The sequence below is a fragment of the Bubalus bubalis genome, chromosome 12, assembly GCF_019923935.1.
Source record: "Bubalus bubalis isolate 160015118507 breed Murrah chromosome 12, NDDB_SH_1, whole genome shotgun sequence".
Lineage (NCBI taxonomy): Eukaryota > Metazoa > Chordata > Mammalia > Artiodactyla > Bovidae > Bubalus > Bubalus bubalis.
Window position 1 is genome coordinate 61,655,958 of NC_059168.1, and position 17,044 is coordinate 61,673,001.

At 39.2% G+C, this 17,044-nt stretch overlaps 1 protein-coding gene across 15 annotated transcripts in view; it reads right to left on the bottom strand.

Moving 5' to 3' along the window:
* The window catches only part of LOC102389627 (WD repeat containing planar cell polarity effector), a 454,572-nt gene that overhangs the window by 412,757 nt on the left and 24,771 nt on the right, over positions 1 to 17,044 (bottom strand). The gene's annotated exons all lie outside the window — the stretch shown is intronic.

Consider the following 17,044-nt stretch of genomic DNA (forward strand, 5'->3'; position numbering starts at 1 on the left):
GGGTTGCAAAGAGATGGACATAACTAAAGCAACTTAGTATGTACACAGGCACATATAACAGAATATTATTCAGTCATAAAAAAAGGAATGAGGTGCTGATAATGGTACAATGTGTACAAACCTTGAGAACACTGTGTCTAGTGAAAGAAGTCAGATACAAAAGCAACATTCTATAGGCTATGGTTTTTCCAGTGGTCATGTATGGATGTGAGAGTTGGACTGTGAAGAAGGCTGAGCGCCGAAGAATTGATGCTTTTGAACTGTGGTGTTGGAGAAGACTCTTGAGAGTCCCTTGGACTGCAAGGAGATCCAACCAGTCCATTCTAAAGGAGATCAGTCCTGGGTGTTCTTTGGAAGGAATGATGCTAAAGCTGAAACTCCAGTACTTTGGCCACCTCATGCGAAGAGTTGACTCATTGGAAAAGACTCTGATGCTGGGAGGGATTGGGGGCAGGAGGAGAAGGGGACAACAGAGGATGAGATGGCTGGATGGCATCACTGACTCGATGGACGTGAGTTTGAGTGAACTGCAGGGGTTGGTGATGGACAGGGAGGCCTGGCGTGCTGCAATTCATGGGGTCGCAAAGAGTTGGACACGACTGAGCAACTGAACTGAACTGATACGATTTACAGAATAGGTAAATCTATAAGACAAAAAAACAGATTGATGGTTACCAAAATCTGGAGGGAGGGAGGTATGGGATTGCCTTTTTTTTTTTTTTTGACTTGTTCCGGGTCTTCATTGCTCTCCACAGACTTTCTCTAGTTGCAGCAAGCAGGGGCCACTCTTTGTGGCAGGGCGTGGGCTTCCCATTGCAATGGCTTCGCTTTGGCACTAGTGGTTAAGAACCTGCCTGCCAGTGCAGGAGACATAAGAGGCATGGGTTCAATACGTGGGTTGGAAAAATTCCCTGGAGTAGGAAATGGCAACCCACTCCAGTTTTATTGCCTGGAGAATCCCACGAACAGAGGAATCTGGCAGGTTATGGTCCATAGGGTTGCAAAGAGTCAGACATGACTGAAGTGACTTAGCATGCACATACTCTTGTTGTGAAGCACAGGCTCTAGGAGCATGGGCTTCAGTAGTTGTGACTCATGGGCTGGGTTGCTCAGCATCACCATACGATCTTCCCAGACTAATGTGTTCCCTGCATTGAAAGGCAGATTCCTATCCACTGTGCCACTAAGGAAGTCCAGTATGGGATTTCTTAATGGGGCAATGAAAATATTGTAGAACTTGGCATAAATGCTAGTTATACAATATTGTGAATGTACTAAATGCCACTAGATTCTTCACTATAAAATGGCTAATTTTATGTGAATTTCACCTTAATAAAAGTTCAGTTATCTGCATTATGTGCTGTACAACTCAGAATATCCTTTGATCCGAGGCAACAGGACTATAAGTCATAGATAGTGAAACAAGGGTTTAGACCAGTTACTGACAATGAGAATCTACTTGAGCCACCTGTAATGTGCCAGATTCATAAAGAGGAGCCTGACAGTTCACCAAGGAGAGAAATGATACGTAGTCCTCATATTTGTTGGCAGCTACTTCAAAACAGAAAAGGCATTCATCTTTCTGACAGCAACGGCACTTGAGATTCCATTTTTTTCATGCTTTACAAAAATGTGTTTTCAATTGAAAACTGATACTCTGCTTTTTATGAAAAAAAATCTTGCAACTGGTGATGTGCAGAAGAAAAATGACCTATTGCTACTTGTACATTCCACTGCATTTAAATTCTTAGTGCAAAGATAAAGCCAAGAATTCTCTGCTTCTCAGGGTCAGAGGTGTCAGAATCACCATTCATCATAAAATCAGAGGGGCAGCAATGGTAATTAAGTCTTTGGGAAACAGACCAGTGAGTACTCGGGGCAGGGGGGTGGGGGAAGAAGACAATGATATAGGGATTTAGTATTTAAGGGATAGAATCACATGGAATGGTGATTATCTGTCTTCTCTTTCAAAGGAAAGAGGAAATAAGTCTAAATATACAGATAGCCTTCTACTCAGCATTAATGTGTTCTCACTGCAAGGATTAAAAGAGCCTGAAATAAGGCACCAAGGAGGGCTACCACATTTCTTTAGGAGGTATTTAAACTCTGGGAAGCTGATGGACATGATGAGTTCTGAAGTGTCAGTTCACTTCTCTGACTCTAGGAAAGCTGTCACAGATCAGAATCTTTTTTCTCTTTAGAGAAGGCATCTACCTGTCTGATGGCTTAATAGACCTCTCTACCTGTATGTAACATAATTCCTTCATGATTACTTTCTTGTCTTAATCTTAGTGGGGATAAGGAACAAAAACATTATTCAAACTATAATCTTTCAAACAGTTGAAGCAAATTGCAATAAGCTCGTCCCCAACTCAGATAAGTTTTGCATTCTCTGGGTAAAAGAATACTAGTTCTTAACTTGATCATCTGTGGCATTCTTATCATTATTGTAAACCTTTTTATTGTAGTCCAAAATCACCTTAATGATTGGGCGGCCTAACTTTAGAAAAGAAGCATAAGTGCCATCTGAAGAAATAGGCAAACAAACCCAGAATGTATTTGAGTTGTTCACTCATTTGGTTCCTAGGATTCACTTATTTGGTTCCTAGGATAGTGGTTACTGTTCTGTAGGCCACAAGAATGCCTTTGTTAGGGAGAAGATGGAGCATGTGGTAAAGGGCCAAGGGGAGGCCAGGTAACAAGGCAGAGGAGCCATTGACACACTGCCCCATGAGTACTTTATGAGAAAATAATAACTGGCCCTGCAGGTAACAATTCCTCAAATTAAATATTAAGAACTCAACTGGCCATGCCTTATTCTTTTCCTACTTTTACATTTTACAAGGCCAAAGGCAAAGAAACAACAGACCCAGAGCCAATGAGTGGTAGAACTGAAGTTAGAATCCAGGAGAACTTTACTGCCAATCTAGTGTTCAGTCCACTAAACTAGGTAGGCTGCCCAAGTATGTAAGCCCAGTTAACATAATAAATATATTGTGATGATGTTCACATAAGCACTCTGCAAAAAATATCCTGTAATCTCATTCTGGTAGTGATTCGATATTTAGATCAAATTGACATCTTCACACTTCTTTAAGCGTGAAATATGTTATAAAAACTTATTGTTGCTTCATAAAACAATAATGCAAGCAAGGCCATAAACTTAAACATCTGAATAACAAGTAATTCTCACAACACTCACATTTATTACTTTTATGGGTCTGTATGGCACAGAGGTTATGGTGGTGATTTACCAAGTCTGAAGTCTCTGAATACCTCTTTGGTGGGGGAAAATGTCAGCCTGTAGATCAATCAAAATCACATGATACACTCAGTTGTAAGATTCTAGTGTTAGAGCCTCAGGTCAAAGGCTAGACTTGCTCCTGTACTTTTCACTTTTCACCTTCCAGGAGAATTACAGTGCATCATACTTTGGAGCTGCTAACAAAATTCTCAGCTAGATCTGAGTCATTTAGAAAACAAATGGCTGGGAAACAGGAAACAAAACATGGTGAAATTTATTTTCCAGTGGAAAATTGTAATTGGCTCATTTTGAAGGGAGAAAGAAAGAACTTACTCATCAAGAAAGTAGAAGATAAATTATGAAAAATGAAATGGAGAATTTGGACAAAACATAAGATGGGTTTATCTCAAAGCATAACTGAAATACAATTTTTAAAAATAGAATATTATAAACACTCAGAACCAGTCCTTCTAAGTGAAAAGGAACTTCTAGACAAAAGGCAGCCATGGACTACAGAGGCTCTGGCACACACTTGTTTTCTGTCATCATGGAGGAATATAGCTCCATGTTGATACTGGGGTTATAAAAGTTTATAAGCATAATTCTGGGTAGGCAGTAGTTTCCAGTTTCACACAAGCCATTTGGAGGACCCTTGGGAGGTCACTGGGTCATATCCTTATGCAACAAGGACTTCACCTACTGAAACACTAAGGGTGAGTCCTAACAGTACCAAGACTGGGCCTTAAGGAAACAAACCATGCCGAGCACAGAGGGTGGCAATCTGGATGGGCTTCACAGTCATTAGAAGTCATTCAAACAAGAGGATACCAAGAGTGATTCTAGAAGTCAAGCCAAGATGAGGAACCAGATGTCAGAGCCAAAAGCAGAGCTTAGGTCCAGTGGCAATATTCAATTACTGGGGGCTGAGACAGTGACCTTTTCAGGCTGTTCATGGGGTTCTCAAGGCAAGAATACTGAAGTGGTTTGTCACTCCCTCCTCCAGTGGATCATTTTTTTCAGAACTCTTCACCATAACCCATCCATTTTGGGTGGCCCTAAAGGCATGGCTCATCGGAGAAGGCAATGGCAACCCACTCCAGTACTCTTGCCTGGAAAATCCCATGGACAGAGGAGCCTGGGGGGCAGCAGTCCATGGGCTCGCTAGGAGTTGGACATGACTGAGCGACTTCACTTTTCGCTTTCATGCATTGGAGAAGGAGGTGGCAACCCACTCCAGTGTTCTTGCCTGGAAAATCCCAGGGATGGGGGAGCCTGGTGGGCTGCCGTCCACGGGGTTACACAGAGTCAGATATGATTGAACCGACTTAGCAATAGCAGCAACAAAGGCATGGCTCATAGTTTCATTGAGTTAGACAAGGCTGTGGTTCATGTGATCAATTTGTTTAGTTTTCTGAGATTGTGGTTTTTATTGTGGTTACTGTCTGCTCTCTGATGGATAAGGGTAAGAATCTTATGAAAGCTTCCTGATGGGAGAGACTGACTGAGGGGGAAACTGGGTCTTGTTCTGATGGCAGGCAATAAAGGACAGAAATGGTATGGACTTAACAGAAGCAGAAGATATTAAGAAAAGGTGGCAAGAATACACAGAAGAACTACAAAAAAGATCTTCAGGACCCAGACAATCATGATGGTGTGATCACTCACCTTGAGCCACACATCCTGGAATGTGAAGTCAAGTGGGCCTTAGGAAGCATCACTATGAACAAAGCTAGTGGAGGTGATGGAATTTCAGTTGAGCTATTTAAAATCCTGAAAGATGATGCTGTGAAAGTGTTGCACTCAATATGCCAGCACATTTGGAAAACTCACCAGTGACCACAGGACTGGAAAAGGTCAGTTTTCATTCCAATCCAAAGAAAGGCAATGCCAAAGAATGCACAAACTACCGCACAATTACACTCATCTCACATACTAGTAAAATAATGTTCAAAATTCTCCAAGCCAGGCTTTGATAGTACATGAACCATGAACTTCCTGATGTCCAAGAAGGATTTAGAAAAGGCAGAGGAACCAGAGAGCAAATTGCCAACATCTGCTGTATCATCAAAAAAGCAAGAGTGTTCCAGAAAAACATCTACTTCTGCTTTATTGACTATGCCACAGACTTTGACTGTGTGGATTACAATAAACTGTGGAAATTTTTTAAAGAAATGGCAATACCAGACTACCTGACCTGCCTCCTGAGAAATCTGTATGCAGGTCAGGAAGCAACAGTTTAGAACTGGACATGGAACAACAGACTGGTTCCAAGTTGGGAAAGGAATAGGTCAAGGCTGTTTATTGTCACCCTGTTTATTTAACTTATATGCAGAGTACATCATGAGAAACGCTGGGCTGGAAGAAGCACAAGCTGGAATCAAGATTGCTGGGAAAAATATCAATAACCTCAGATATACAGATGACACCACTCTTATGGCAGAAAGTGAAGAAGAACTAAAGAGCCTCTTGATGAAAGTGAAAGAGGAGAGTGAAAAAGTTGGCCTAAAAGCTCAACATTCAGAAAACTAAGATCATGGCATCTGGTCTCATCACTTCATGCCAAATAGATGGGGAAGTAGTGGAAACAGTGGCTGACTTTATTTTGGGGGGCTCCAAAATCACTACAGATGGTGACTGCAGCCATGAAATTAAAAGACGCTTGCTCCTTGGAAGAAAAGTTATGAACAACCTAGACAGCATATTAAAAAGCAGAGATGTTACTTTGCCAACAAAGGTCCATCTAGTCAAAGCTATGGTTTTTCCAGTTGTCATGTGTGGATGTGAGAATTGGAATATAAAGAAGCTGAGTGCTGAAGAATTGATGGTTTTGAACTGTGGTGTTGGAGAAGACTCTTGAGAGTCCCTTGGACTGCAAGGAGATCCAACCAGTCCATCCTAAAGGAGATCGGTCCTGGGTGATCATTGGAAGGACTGATGTTGAAGCTGAAATGCCAATACTTTGGCCACCTGATGCGAAGAGCTGACTCATTTGAAAAGACCCTGATGCTGGGAAAGATTGAGAGCAGAAGGAGAAGGGGACGACAGAGGATGAGATGGTTGGATGGCATTGATGGACATAGGTTTGGGTGGACTCCAGGAGTCGGTGATAGACAGGGAGGCCTGGCGTGCTGTGGTTCATGGGGTCACAATGAGTTGGACATGACTGAGTGACTGAACTGAACTGAACTGACTTCTAATACCACCATCTACCTCTGCAAGTGCACAACGCACACAGCCTAAAACAAGGGCTCCTAGGGTGGCAAATTGGGCATTACTATCTGAGGACTGAGTATGAATATGCCAGAGCTCAATCTATTTCTGGGTTTTTCTGCAGAAGTGGCAGAAATAGTATATACAGGGGGAAATAAATCTATGATTACTTAATAAATTGGATTTGTTTAAAGCATTGAATTTTTCAAAACATGGGGTACAAAAGTAAAAAAGAGTTTTCAGAATTTGGTTGATGAAAAAGTAATTGCTGTTTTGGACTACGAATTTTACATCATTATAATTAGGCTCAAACATTTTTATTAATCAAAAAATGAGCCAATATTATCAACACATTTTTGACAAAGAGAAACAAGTTTGTTTATTCCTCAGCATAAAAATTCATGCTCTGGAATTCAACAAACTCTTAGCACCTTCTCCCTCCTACTGGTTTTGGAAGAGTTTTCCCTGCAAGATGCTTGAAGAAGTGGTAGTCAGTGAGAGGTCAGGTAGAATATGGCGTATGAAGTGAAACTCTGTAGCCCAATTCATTCAACTTTTTAAAAAGTATTTATTTACTTATTTGGCTGTGTGGGGTCTTAGTTGCAGCATGTGGATTTAGTTGCCCCACAACATGTGGGATCTTAGTTCCCTGACCAGGGATTGAACCTGCATTCTTTGCATTGCAAGGTAGATTCATAACCACTGGACCACTGGAGAAGGCCCTCCTTCAACTTTTGAAGCATTGGTTGTGTGACCTGTAGTAGGACACTGTCATGGAGAAGAACTGGGCCCTTTCTGTTGACCAACGCTGGGTGCAAGTGTTGCAGTTTTCAGTGTATCTCATCAGTTTGCTGAGCATACGTCTCAGATGTAATGATTTCGCTGGGATTTAGAAAGTTGCAGTGGATCAGAAAGGAAGCAGACCACCAAACAGTGACCATGACCTTTAAGTTTGGCTTCGGTAAGTGCTTTGATGCTTCTTCTTGGTCCAACCACTGAGCTGGTCATCACTGGTTGTTGGATACAGTCCACTTTTTGTCACACATCACAACCAATCACAAAATGGATTGCTGTTGTTGCACAGAATAAGAGAAGACAACACTTCAAAACAACAATGTTTTTGATTTGTGGTTAGCTCAGGAGGCACCCACTTTTCCAGTTTGCTTCAAATGCCATACAACTGTAGAATGTCAACATTGGTCAACATTGAGTTCTTCGGCAACTCCTCGTGTAGTTTTAAGAGGATCAGCTTTGATGATTGCTCTCAATCGGTCATCGTCAGCTTTTGATGGCTGGGCACTATGCTCCTTATTGTCAAGGCTCTCATCTCCTTTGCAGCAATTCTTGAACCACCACTGCACTATATGCTTGTTAGCAGTTCTTGAACCAAATGCACTGTTGATGCTGCAAGTTGTCTCCACTGCTTTGTGACCCATACTGAATTTGAATTTTTTAAAAAATCGCTCAAATTTGCTTTTTGTCTAACATATTCTTTATAGTCTAAAATAAATATAAACAGTAAGTAGTAAGTCATTGGCAAAAAAAAAAAATAAGAAATGTGCATTAAAATGATGTATAACATAACCACATTAATTTAAGAATGTATTCCAATATCAAATTGCAAAGTTCAACAATGCAAAACAACAATTGCTTTTACGCCAAACCTAAACAGTAAAAAAATTTACAGCCATAGTTCTAACTCGTTTACCATTTTCTTTTTTACTATCTCTGGAGTGATGACAGGATCTCCTAAGACTGGGTTTAAATTGTCCCAAGACACCACCCTTATGGCAGAAAGTGAAGAGGAACTAAAAAGCCTTGTGATGAAGGTGAAAGAGGAGAGTGAAAAAGTTGGCTTAAAACTCAACATTCAGAAAATGAAGATCATGGCACCTGGTCCCATCACTTCATGGGAAATAGATGGGGAAACATTAGAAACAGTGTCAGACTTTATTTTTTGGGGCTCCAAAATCACTGCAGATGGTGACTGCAGCCATGAAATTAAAAGACACTTACTCCTTGGAAGAAAAGTTATGACCAACCTAGATAGCATATTGAAAAGCAGAGACATTATTTTGCCAACAAAGGTCCATCTAGTCAAGGCTATGGTTTTTCCTGTGGTCATGTATGGATGTGAGAGTTGGACTGTGAAGAAAGCCGAGTGCCGTTGGAGAAGATTCTTGAGAGTCCCTTGGACTGCAAGGAGATCCAACCAGTCCATTCTGAAGGAGATCAGCCCTGGGATTTCTTTGGAAGGAATGATGCTAAAGCTGAAACTCCAATACTTTGGCCACCTCATGCGAAGAGTTGACTCATTGGAAAAGACTCTGATGCTGGGAGGGATTGGGGACAGGAGGAGAAGGGGACGACAGAGGATGAGATGGCTGGATGGCATCACTGACTCGATGGACGTGAGTCTGAGTGAACTCCAGGAGTTGGTGATGGACAGGGAGGCCTGGCATGCTGCAATTCATGGGGTTGCAGAGAGTCGGACACGACTGAGCGACTGAACTGAACTGAAGACAGGGTCACTACATGCTATCTTTTTCTATACTATTCTGTTTCTTCATTGTTGCGTGTATTATTTAAGTGAACTCAAGAGAACAAAAAATGTTTAGTAATTTGGAAATGTAATAAAAATTTATGCCTTACTCTTGTATATCACACAATATTCAACTGATAAATATAGAATGTGAGCTCCAATTAAAAAAAAAAAAATCACTGCTTAGTTACTCAAAAGCTAGATATAAAGTCCCTGCAGGATGGGAACTTTGCTTTGTCCTTTTGCTTTGCTTCACTTTGGATCTTAAGCACCAAGAACAGTGTCTGGCACATAGGAGGCATTCAAGCTTAAAGCCCCATTTGAGGAAAGTAAAAATATCTAAGTGAAAGTGTTAGTTGTTCAGTTGTGTCTGATTCTTTGTAACTCCACAGACTATAGCCCACCAGGCTCCCGGTCCATGGAATTCCCCAGGCAAGAATACTGGAGTGGGTTGTCATTTCCTTCTCCAGGGGATCGTCCTGACCCAGAGATCAAACCCACATCTCCTGCATTGCAGGTGGATTCTTTACCATCTGAGCCACCAGTAAAGCCCCAAAATATTTAGTGTATACTCAATATTTTGATATACTCAATATCAAAATATTTAGTGTATACTCTTACTTTATGTAAGAATCATAGATTAAAAGTATTAGTATTATTAGAATGAAGCATATGTTTCAATAATAGAAATATAATTGCAATTCTCAGTTATCAACTGGATTCTCTTTTGGCCTGTTCCATTCTGCTATTCAACAAAGCCACAAAGCTATTCAACAAAGCCACAAACTCTCATCAGTCTGAGACTGTTGGTAACAAGTGCGTAGAGTCTCCGATTGCATTCAAGAGTAAAAAAAAAAAAAAAAAAAAAGAAAGTTATCTGGGTCATTTGTCATTTTAGATTATTTCCACTTCTCCTATTGTGTTAACACCGATAACTCTCTCTGCTGAAAGTATTTAGGTTAAAGATGAAGTTAGGAACATGGTATGGTATTTTCATAAGATTAAAATATATATATGTTATATATATATATATATATATATTTTTTTTTTATATATCAACATAAAACCTTACCCAGGAAAATAATGTCACTTTCTCTTTTTTTCTTAAAAGCAACTGACAGTAATAGAAGTAAAATAATTGTTCTTCACACTTTCTGATGGGGATTCCTTTATATGCTCAATTCCAGTTTTAGTTAAATGGTTTTGTGACTGACCCTATGACTAGTTCTCCATCATGGTGATGGGGCATGCCCACACTCTCTAAAGAGTTGTTGGTTTGACCACCAGAAAGAGAATAGGAACAAACCTTGTTCTAGAGTAATTTAGCAATAGACCTGCTGTTGGAGTTCCTCTCACAAAAGGATGGGGGGCTGAAGACTAACAGTAAGAAGATAGGTGTTTACTGAATTCTCCATGTGTCTGATATTATACCAAAAGTGAAGTGGTCATTAAGAGCATGAAATCTAGGGTCAAACTGCTTAGGTTCCAATCCTGGTTCTATGTCTTAGTAGCTGTGCATTCTCAGGTGAGTTAGTTAACCTCTCTGTGCCACTTATAAAGGAGAAGGAAATGGCAACCCATCCAGTATTCTTGCCTGGAGAATCCCAGGGACAGAGGAGCCTGGTGGGCTGCCGTCTATGAAGTCTCACAGAGAGACATGACTGAAGCGACTTAGCAGAAGTAGCAGTGCCACTTATAAAAATACTGTTATTATTAGAAAGGAAACACAAGTCTTAAATGATACATTAGATGAGATGGCTCTCTTTGATATCTTCAGGACATTCTATCCAAATGAAGATGAATACACCTTCTTCTCAACCACACATGGAACATTCTCCAGGATAAACCACATCTTGGGTCACACATCAAACCTCAGTAAATTTAAGAAAATTGAAATTGTATCAAGCATCTTCTCCAACCACAATGCTATGAGCCTAGATATCAATTGCAAGAAAAAAACTGTAAGAAACACAAACACATGGAGATTAAACAACATGTTTCTAAATAACCAACAGATTATTAAAGAAATGAAAGGGTAAATAAAAAAATTTCTAGAAACAAATGGCAATGAAAACATGACAACTCAAAACCTATGTGATGCAGCAAAAGCAAAAGAGAGAAGTTTATAGCAATACAATCCTACTTCAAGAAGCAAGAAAAATATTGAATAGACAACCTAACTTTACACCTAAAGCAACTGGAAAAGGAAGAAGAAAAAAACCCCAAAATTAGAAAAAGGAAAGACATAAAGATCCGAGCAGAAATAAATGAAAAAGAAATGAAAGAAACAATAGGAAAGATTAATAAAACTAAAAGCTGGTCCTTTGAGAAGACAGACAAAATTGGCAAACTCTTAGCCAGACTCAAAGAAAAAAAGAGAGAAGAATCAAATCAACAAAATTAGAAATGAAAAAGGAGAGGTTAAACAGACAATGCAGAAATACAAAGAATTATAAGAGACTATTATGAACAACTATATGGCAATAAAATAGATAGCCTGGAAGAAATGGACAGATTCGTAGAAAAGTTCAATCTTCCAAGACTGAACCAGGAAGAAACAGAAATTATTAACAACCCTATTACAAGCACTGAAATTGAAGCTGTTATCAAAAATCTCCCAAAAAACAAAATCCCAGGATCAGATGGCTTCACAGAAGAATTCAATAAAACATTTAGAGAAGAGCTAATGCCTATCCTTCTAAAACTCTTTCAAAAAATTGCAGAGGAAGGAACACTTCCAAATTCATTCTATGAGGACATCATCACCCTGATACCAAAACCAGACAAAGACAACACAAAAAAAGAAAACTATAGGCCAATATCACTGATGAACATCAATGCAAAAATCCTCAACAAAGTTTTAGCAAACAGAATTCAGCAACACATCAAAAAGCTCTTACACCATGATCAAGTTGGGTTTATTCCAGGGATGCAAGGATTTCAATATATGGAAATCAATCAATGTGATACACCATATTAACAAATTGAAAGACAAAAACCATATGATCATCTCAATAGATGCAGAAAAAGCCTTTGACAAAATTCAGCACCTATTTATGATTCAGTTCAGTTCAGTTCAGTCACTCAGTCGTGTCTGACTCTTTGCGACCCCATGAATTGCAGCACGCCAGGCCTCCCTGTCCATCACCAACTCCTGGAGTTCACGCAAACTCAACTCTTCAAAAAATGGGCTTGAAAGGAACCTACCTCAACATAGTAAAAGCCATATATGATAAGTCTACAGCAAACATTATTCTCAACGGTGAAAAACTGAAAACATCCCCCTAAGATCAGGAACAAGACAAGGGTGTCCATTTTCGCCACTATTATTCAACATAGTTCTGGAAGTCCTAGCTATAGCAATCAGAGAAGAAAAGGAAATAAAAGGAATCCATATTGGAGAAGAAGTAAAGCTCTCATTATTTGCAGATGCCATGATACTGTACAAAGAAAACCCTAAAGATAGTATCAGAAAATTACTAGAGCTAATTTGTGAATTTAGGAAAGTTTCAGGATACAAAATCAATACACAGAAATCACTTGCATTTCTATAAACTAACAATGAAAAATCAGAAAGAGCAATTAAAGAATCAATCCCATTCACCATTGCAACAAAAAAAATTAAATATCAAGGAATAAACTTACCTAAGGAGACAAAAGAACTGTACATAGAAAATTAAAAGACACTGATGAAAGAAATCAAAGATGACATAAACAGATGGAGAGATATTCCATGTTCCTGGGTAGGAAGAATCAATATTGTGAAAATGATTATACTACCAAATGCAAACTACAAATTTAATGCAATCCCTATCAAATTACCAATGGCATTTTTTACAGAACTAGAAAAAAAAATTCACAATTCATATAGAGACAGAAAAGACCACAAAAAGCCAAAGCAGTCTTGAGAAACAAGAATGGAGCTGGAGGAATCAAGCTTCCTGACTTCAGGTTATAGAACAAAGCTACACTCATCAAGGCAGTATAGTACTGGCACAAAAACAGAAATATAGACCAATGGAACAAGATAGAAAGCCCAGAAATAAACCCATGCACCTATGGGTACCTTAATTTTGACAAAGGCAAGAATATACAATGGGGCAAAGACAGCCTCTTCTATAAATGGTGCTGGGGAAACTGGACAGCTACGTGTAGAAGAATGAAATTAGAACACTTCCTAACACCATACACAAAGATAAACTCAAAATGGATTAAAGACCTAAATGTAAGACCAAAAACTATAAAACTCCTGGAGGAAAACATAGGCAGAACACTTGATGATATAAATCAAAGCAAGACTCTCTATGACCCACCTTCTAGAATAACGGAAATAAAAACAAAAGTAAACAAGTGGGACCCGATTAAACTTAAAAGCTTTTTCACAGCAAAGGAAACCATAAGCAAGGTGAAAAGACAGCCCTCAGAATGGGAGAAAATAATAGCAAACAAAACAACTGACAAAGGATTAATTTCCAAAATATAGCAGCTCATTTAACTCAATGCAAGAAAAACAAACAACCCAATCAAAAAGTGGGGAAAAGATCTAAACAGACATTTCTGCAAAGAAGACATACAGATGGTTAACAAACACATGAAAAGATGTTCAACATCTCTCATTATTAGAGAAATGCAAATCAAAACCACAATGAGATATTACCTTACACTGGTCAGAATGGCCCTCATCAAAAAGTCTACAAACAATAAATGCTGGAGAAGGTGTGGAGAAAAGGGAACACTCTTGCACTGTTGGTGGGAACATAAATTGATACAGCCACTATGGGAGATGGTGTGGAGATTCCTTAAAAAACTAGGAATAAAACCACCATATGACACAGCAATCCTACTCTTAGGCATATACCCTGAGGAAACCAAAATTGAAAGAGACACATGTATCACATTGTTCATTGCAGCACTATTTACAATAGCTAGAACATGGAAGCAACCTAGATGTCCATCAACAGATGAATAAAGAAGTTGTGGTATATACACACAATGGAATATTACTCAGCCATACAAAGGAACGCATTTGAGTCAGTTCTAATGAGATGGATGAACATAGAACCTATTATACAGAGTGAAGTGAGACAAAAAGAAAGATAAATACTGTATTCTAACACGTATATATGGAGTCTAGAAAAATTGTACTGAAGAATTTGCTTGCAGGGCAACAATGGAGAAACAGACATAGAGAACAGACTTAATGGACATGGAGAGAGGGGAGGAGAGGGTGAGATGCAAGGAAAGAGTAACATAAAAACTTACATTACCATATGTAAAATAGATAGCCAACGGGAATTTGCTGTATGGCTCAGGAAACTCAAACAGGGGCTCTGTATCAACCTAGAAGGATGGGATGGGGAGGGAGATGGGAGGGAAGTTCAAAAGGGAGGGGATATATGTATACCTATGGCTGATTCATGTTGAGGTTTGACAGAAAACAGCACAATTCTGTAAAGCAATTATCCTTCAATAAAAAATAATTAAAAAAAAGAAAGTAATGCTTACATTGACAGAACTAGCATAAAAAATACTGTTATTATTAGAATGAGAAGCAGAAAACAAATATATGACATGAATAGTAAGAGACTAGGCTGAAGAGAAAGGCATAGGATTGTAAGGGTCTGACAGGGTTTTTTCATTGACAGTTTTTCAGGTCATTTTAGTGCATTTTCCCTGTGCACAAGATGAATAACTGATGGAGTTGAAGGATAAAGTTTTCTTTATACATTGCAGTTAAAAGTAATGCAAACATCACATGACATTTTCAGTGAAAGTTACATTTCTGATTTCAAATGAAAACACATATTAGGATCTATTTATGGGAGAAGCTGAGAAAGAAGTCTCAGGTGAAAAAGCATTTACCTGGCATTACTATACTGAGCCTTCATGCTGCATGCTGCACTAAGATTAAGATCATTTACAATCAATTTGCAAATGTTGACACAGTGGTACACCAGTAAGCTTTCTGTAGAATTAAATGTATACTTAGAGATACCAGGATAAACATTTGTACTATATTTTAGTAGAAATTGTGACAATTTGTAGAAAAAGTCAACAATTGAGTGACTAACACTTTCACTTTCATAGTTCATTTACATTATTGTGATAGTTTCAGGCATACGGGAAAGTAATTCAGTATTATGTAACATATACATATTTTTTCAGATTATTTCAATTATAGGTCACTATAAGATAGTATAATTCTCTGATAGCTCAGTCGGTAAAGAATCCACCTGCAATGCAGGAGGCCTGGGTTTGATCCCTGGGTTGGGAAGATCTCCTGGAGAAGGGCAAGGCTACCCACTTCAGTATTTCGGCCTGGAGAATTCCACAGACTGTATAGTCCATGGGGTCGTAAAGAGTCAGACATGACTGAGTGGCTTTCACTTTCACTATATTTTAACTGAAACTGCCTAGTCAATATTTTCACTGAGAAGTTTATCACATATGCTACTAAGTTCAGTTCAGCCACTCAGTCTTGTCCAACCCTTTGCGACCCCATGGACCACAGCACACCAGGCCTCCCTGTCCATCACCAATTCCCAGATATTACTCAAACTCCATTGAGTCGGTGATGTCCTCAAACCATCTCATCCTCTGTTGTCCCCTTCTCCTCCTGTCTTCAATCTTTCCCAGCATCAGGGTCTTTTCAAATGTGTCAGCTCTTTGCATCAGGTGGCCAAAGTAGTGGAGTTTCAGCCTCAGCATCAGTCCTTCCAATGAACACCCAGGACTGATCTCCTTTAGGATGGACTGGTTGGATCTTCTTGCAGTCCAAGGGACTCTCAAGAGTCTTCTCCAACACCACAGTTCAAAAGCATCAATTCTTCAGTGTTCAGCTTTCTTTATAGTCCAACTCTCATATCCAAACATGACTACTGGAAAAACCATAGCCTTGACTAGATGGACCTTTGTTGGCAAAGTAATGTCTCTGCTTTTGAATATGCTGTCTAGGTTGGTCATAACTTTCCTTCCAAGGAGTAAGCGTCTTTTAATTTCATGACTGCAGTCACCATCTGTAGTGATTTTTGAGTCCAAAAAAATAAAGTCAGCCACTGTTTCCCCATCTATTTGCCATGAAGTGTTGGGACCAGATGCCATGATCTTACTTTTCTGAATGTTGAGCTTTAGGCCAAGTTTTTCACTCCTCTTTCACTTTCATCAAGAGGCTCTTTAGTTCCTCTTCACTTTCTGCCATAAGGGTGGTGTCATCTGTATATATGAGGTTATTGATATTTCTCCTGGCAATCTTGATTCCAGGTTGTGCTTCATCCAACCCAGCATTTCTCATGATGTACTCTGCATATAAGTTAAATCAGCAGGGTGACAATATACAGCCTTGACATACTCCTTTTCCTATTTGAAACCAGTCTGTTCCACGTCCAGTTCTAACTGTTGCTTCCTGACCTGCATATAAGTTTCTCAAGAGGCAGATCAGGTGGTCTGGTATTCCCATCTCTTTCAGAATTTTCCACAGTTTATTGTGATCCACATGGTCAAAGGCTTTGTTTGGCATAGTCAATAAAGCAGAAATAGATGTTTTTCTGGACCTCTCTTGCTTTTTCAATGATCCTGTGGATGTTGGCAATTTGATCTCTGGTTCCTCTGCCTTTTTAAAACCAGCTTGAACATCTGGAAGTTCATGGTTCACATATTGCTGAAACCTGGGCTTGGAGAATTTTGAGCATTACTTTACTAGTGTTGAGATGAGTGCAATTCTGTGGTAGTTGAGCATTCTTTGGCATTGCCTTTCATTGGGATTAGAATGAAAACTGACCTTTTCCAGTTCTGTGGCCACTGCTGAGTTTTCCAAATTTGCTGGCATACTGAGTGCAGCACTTTCACAGCATCATCTTTCAGGATTTGAAATAGCTCAACTGGAATTCCATCACCTCCACTAGCTATGTTCATAGTGATGCTTCCTAAGACCCACTTGACTTCACATTTCAGGATGTCTGTAAGACTACAAAATTATAAGATATATCAAACTCTAGAAAAATACCCAATTACCTGGCCTTTACACAGTTACATGTATTTATTAAATGATC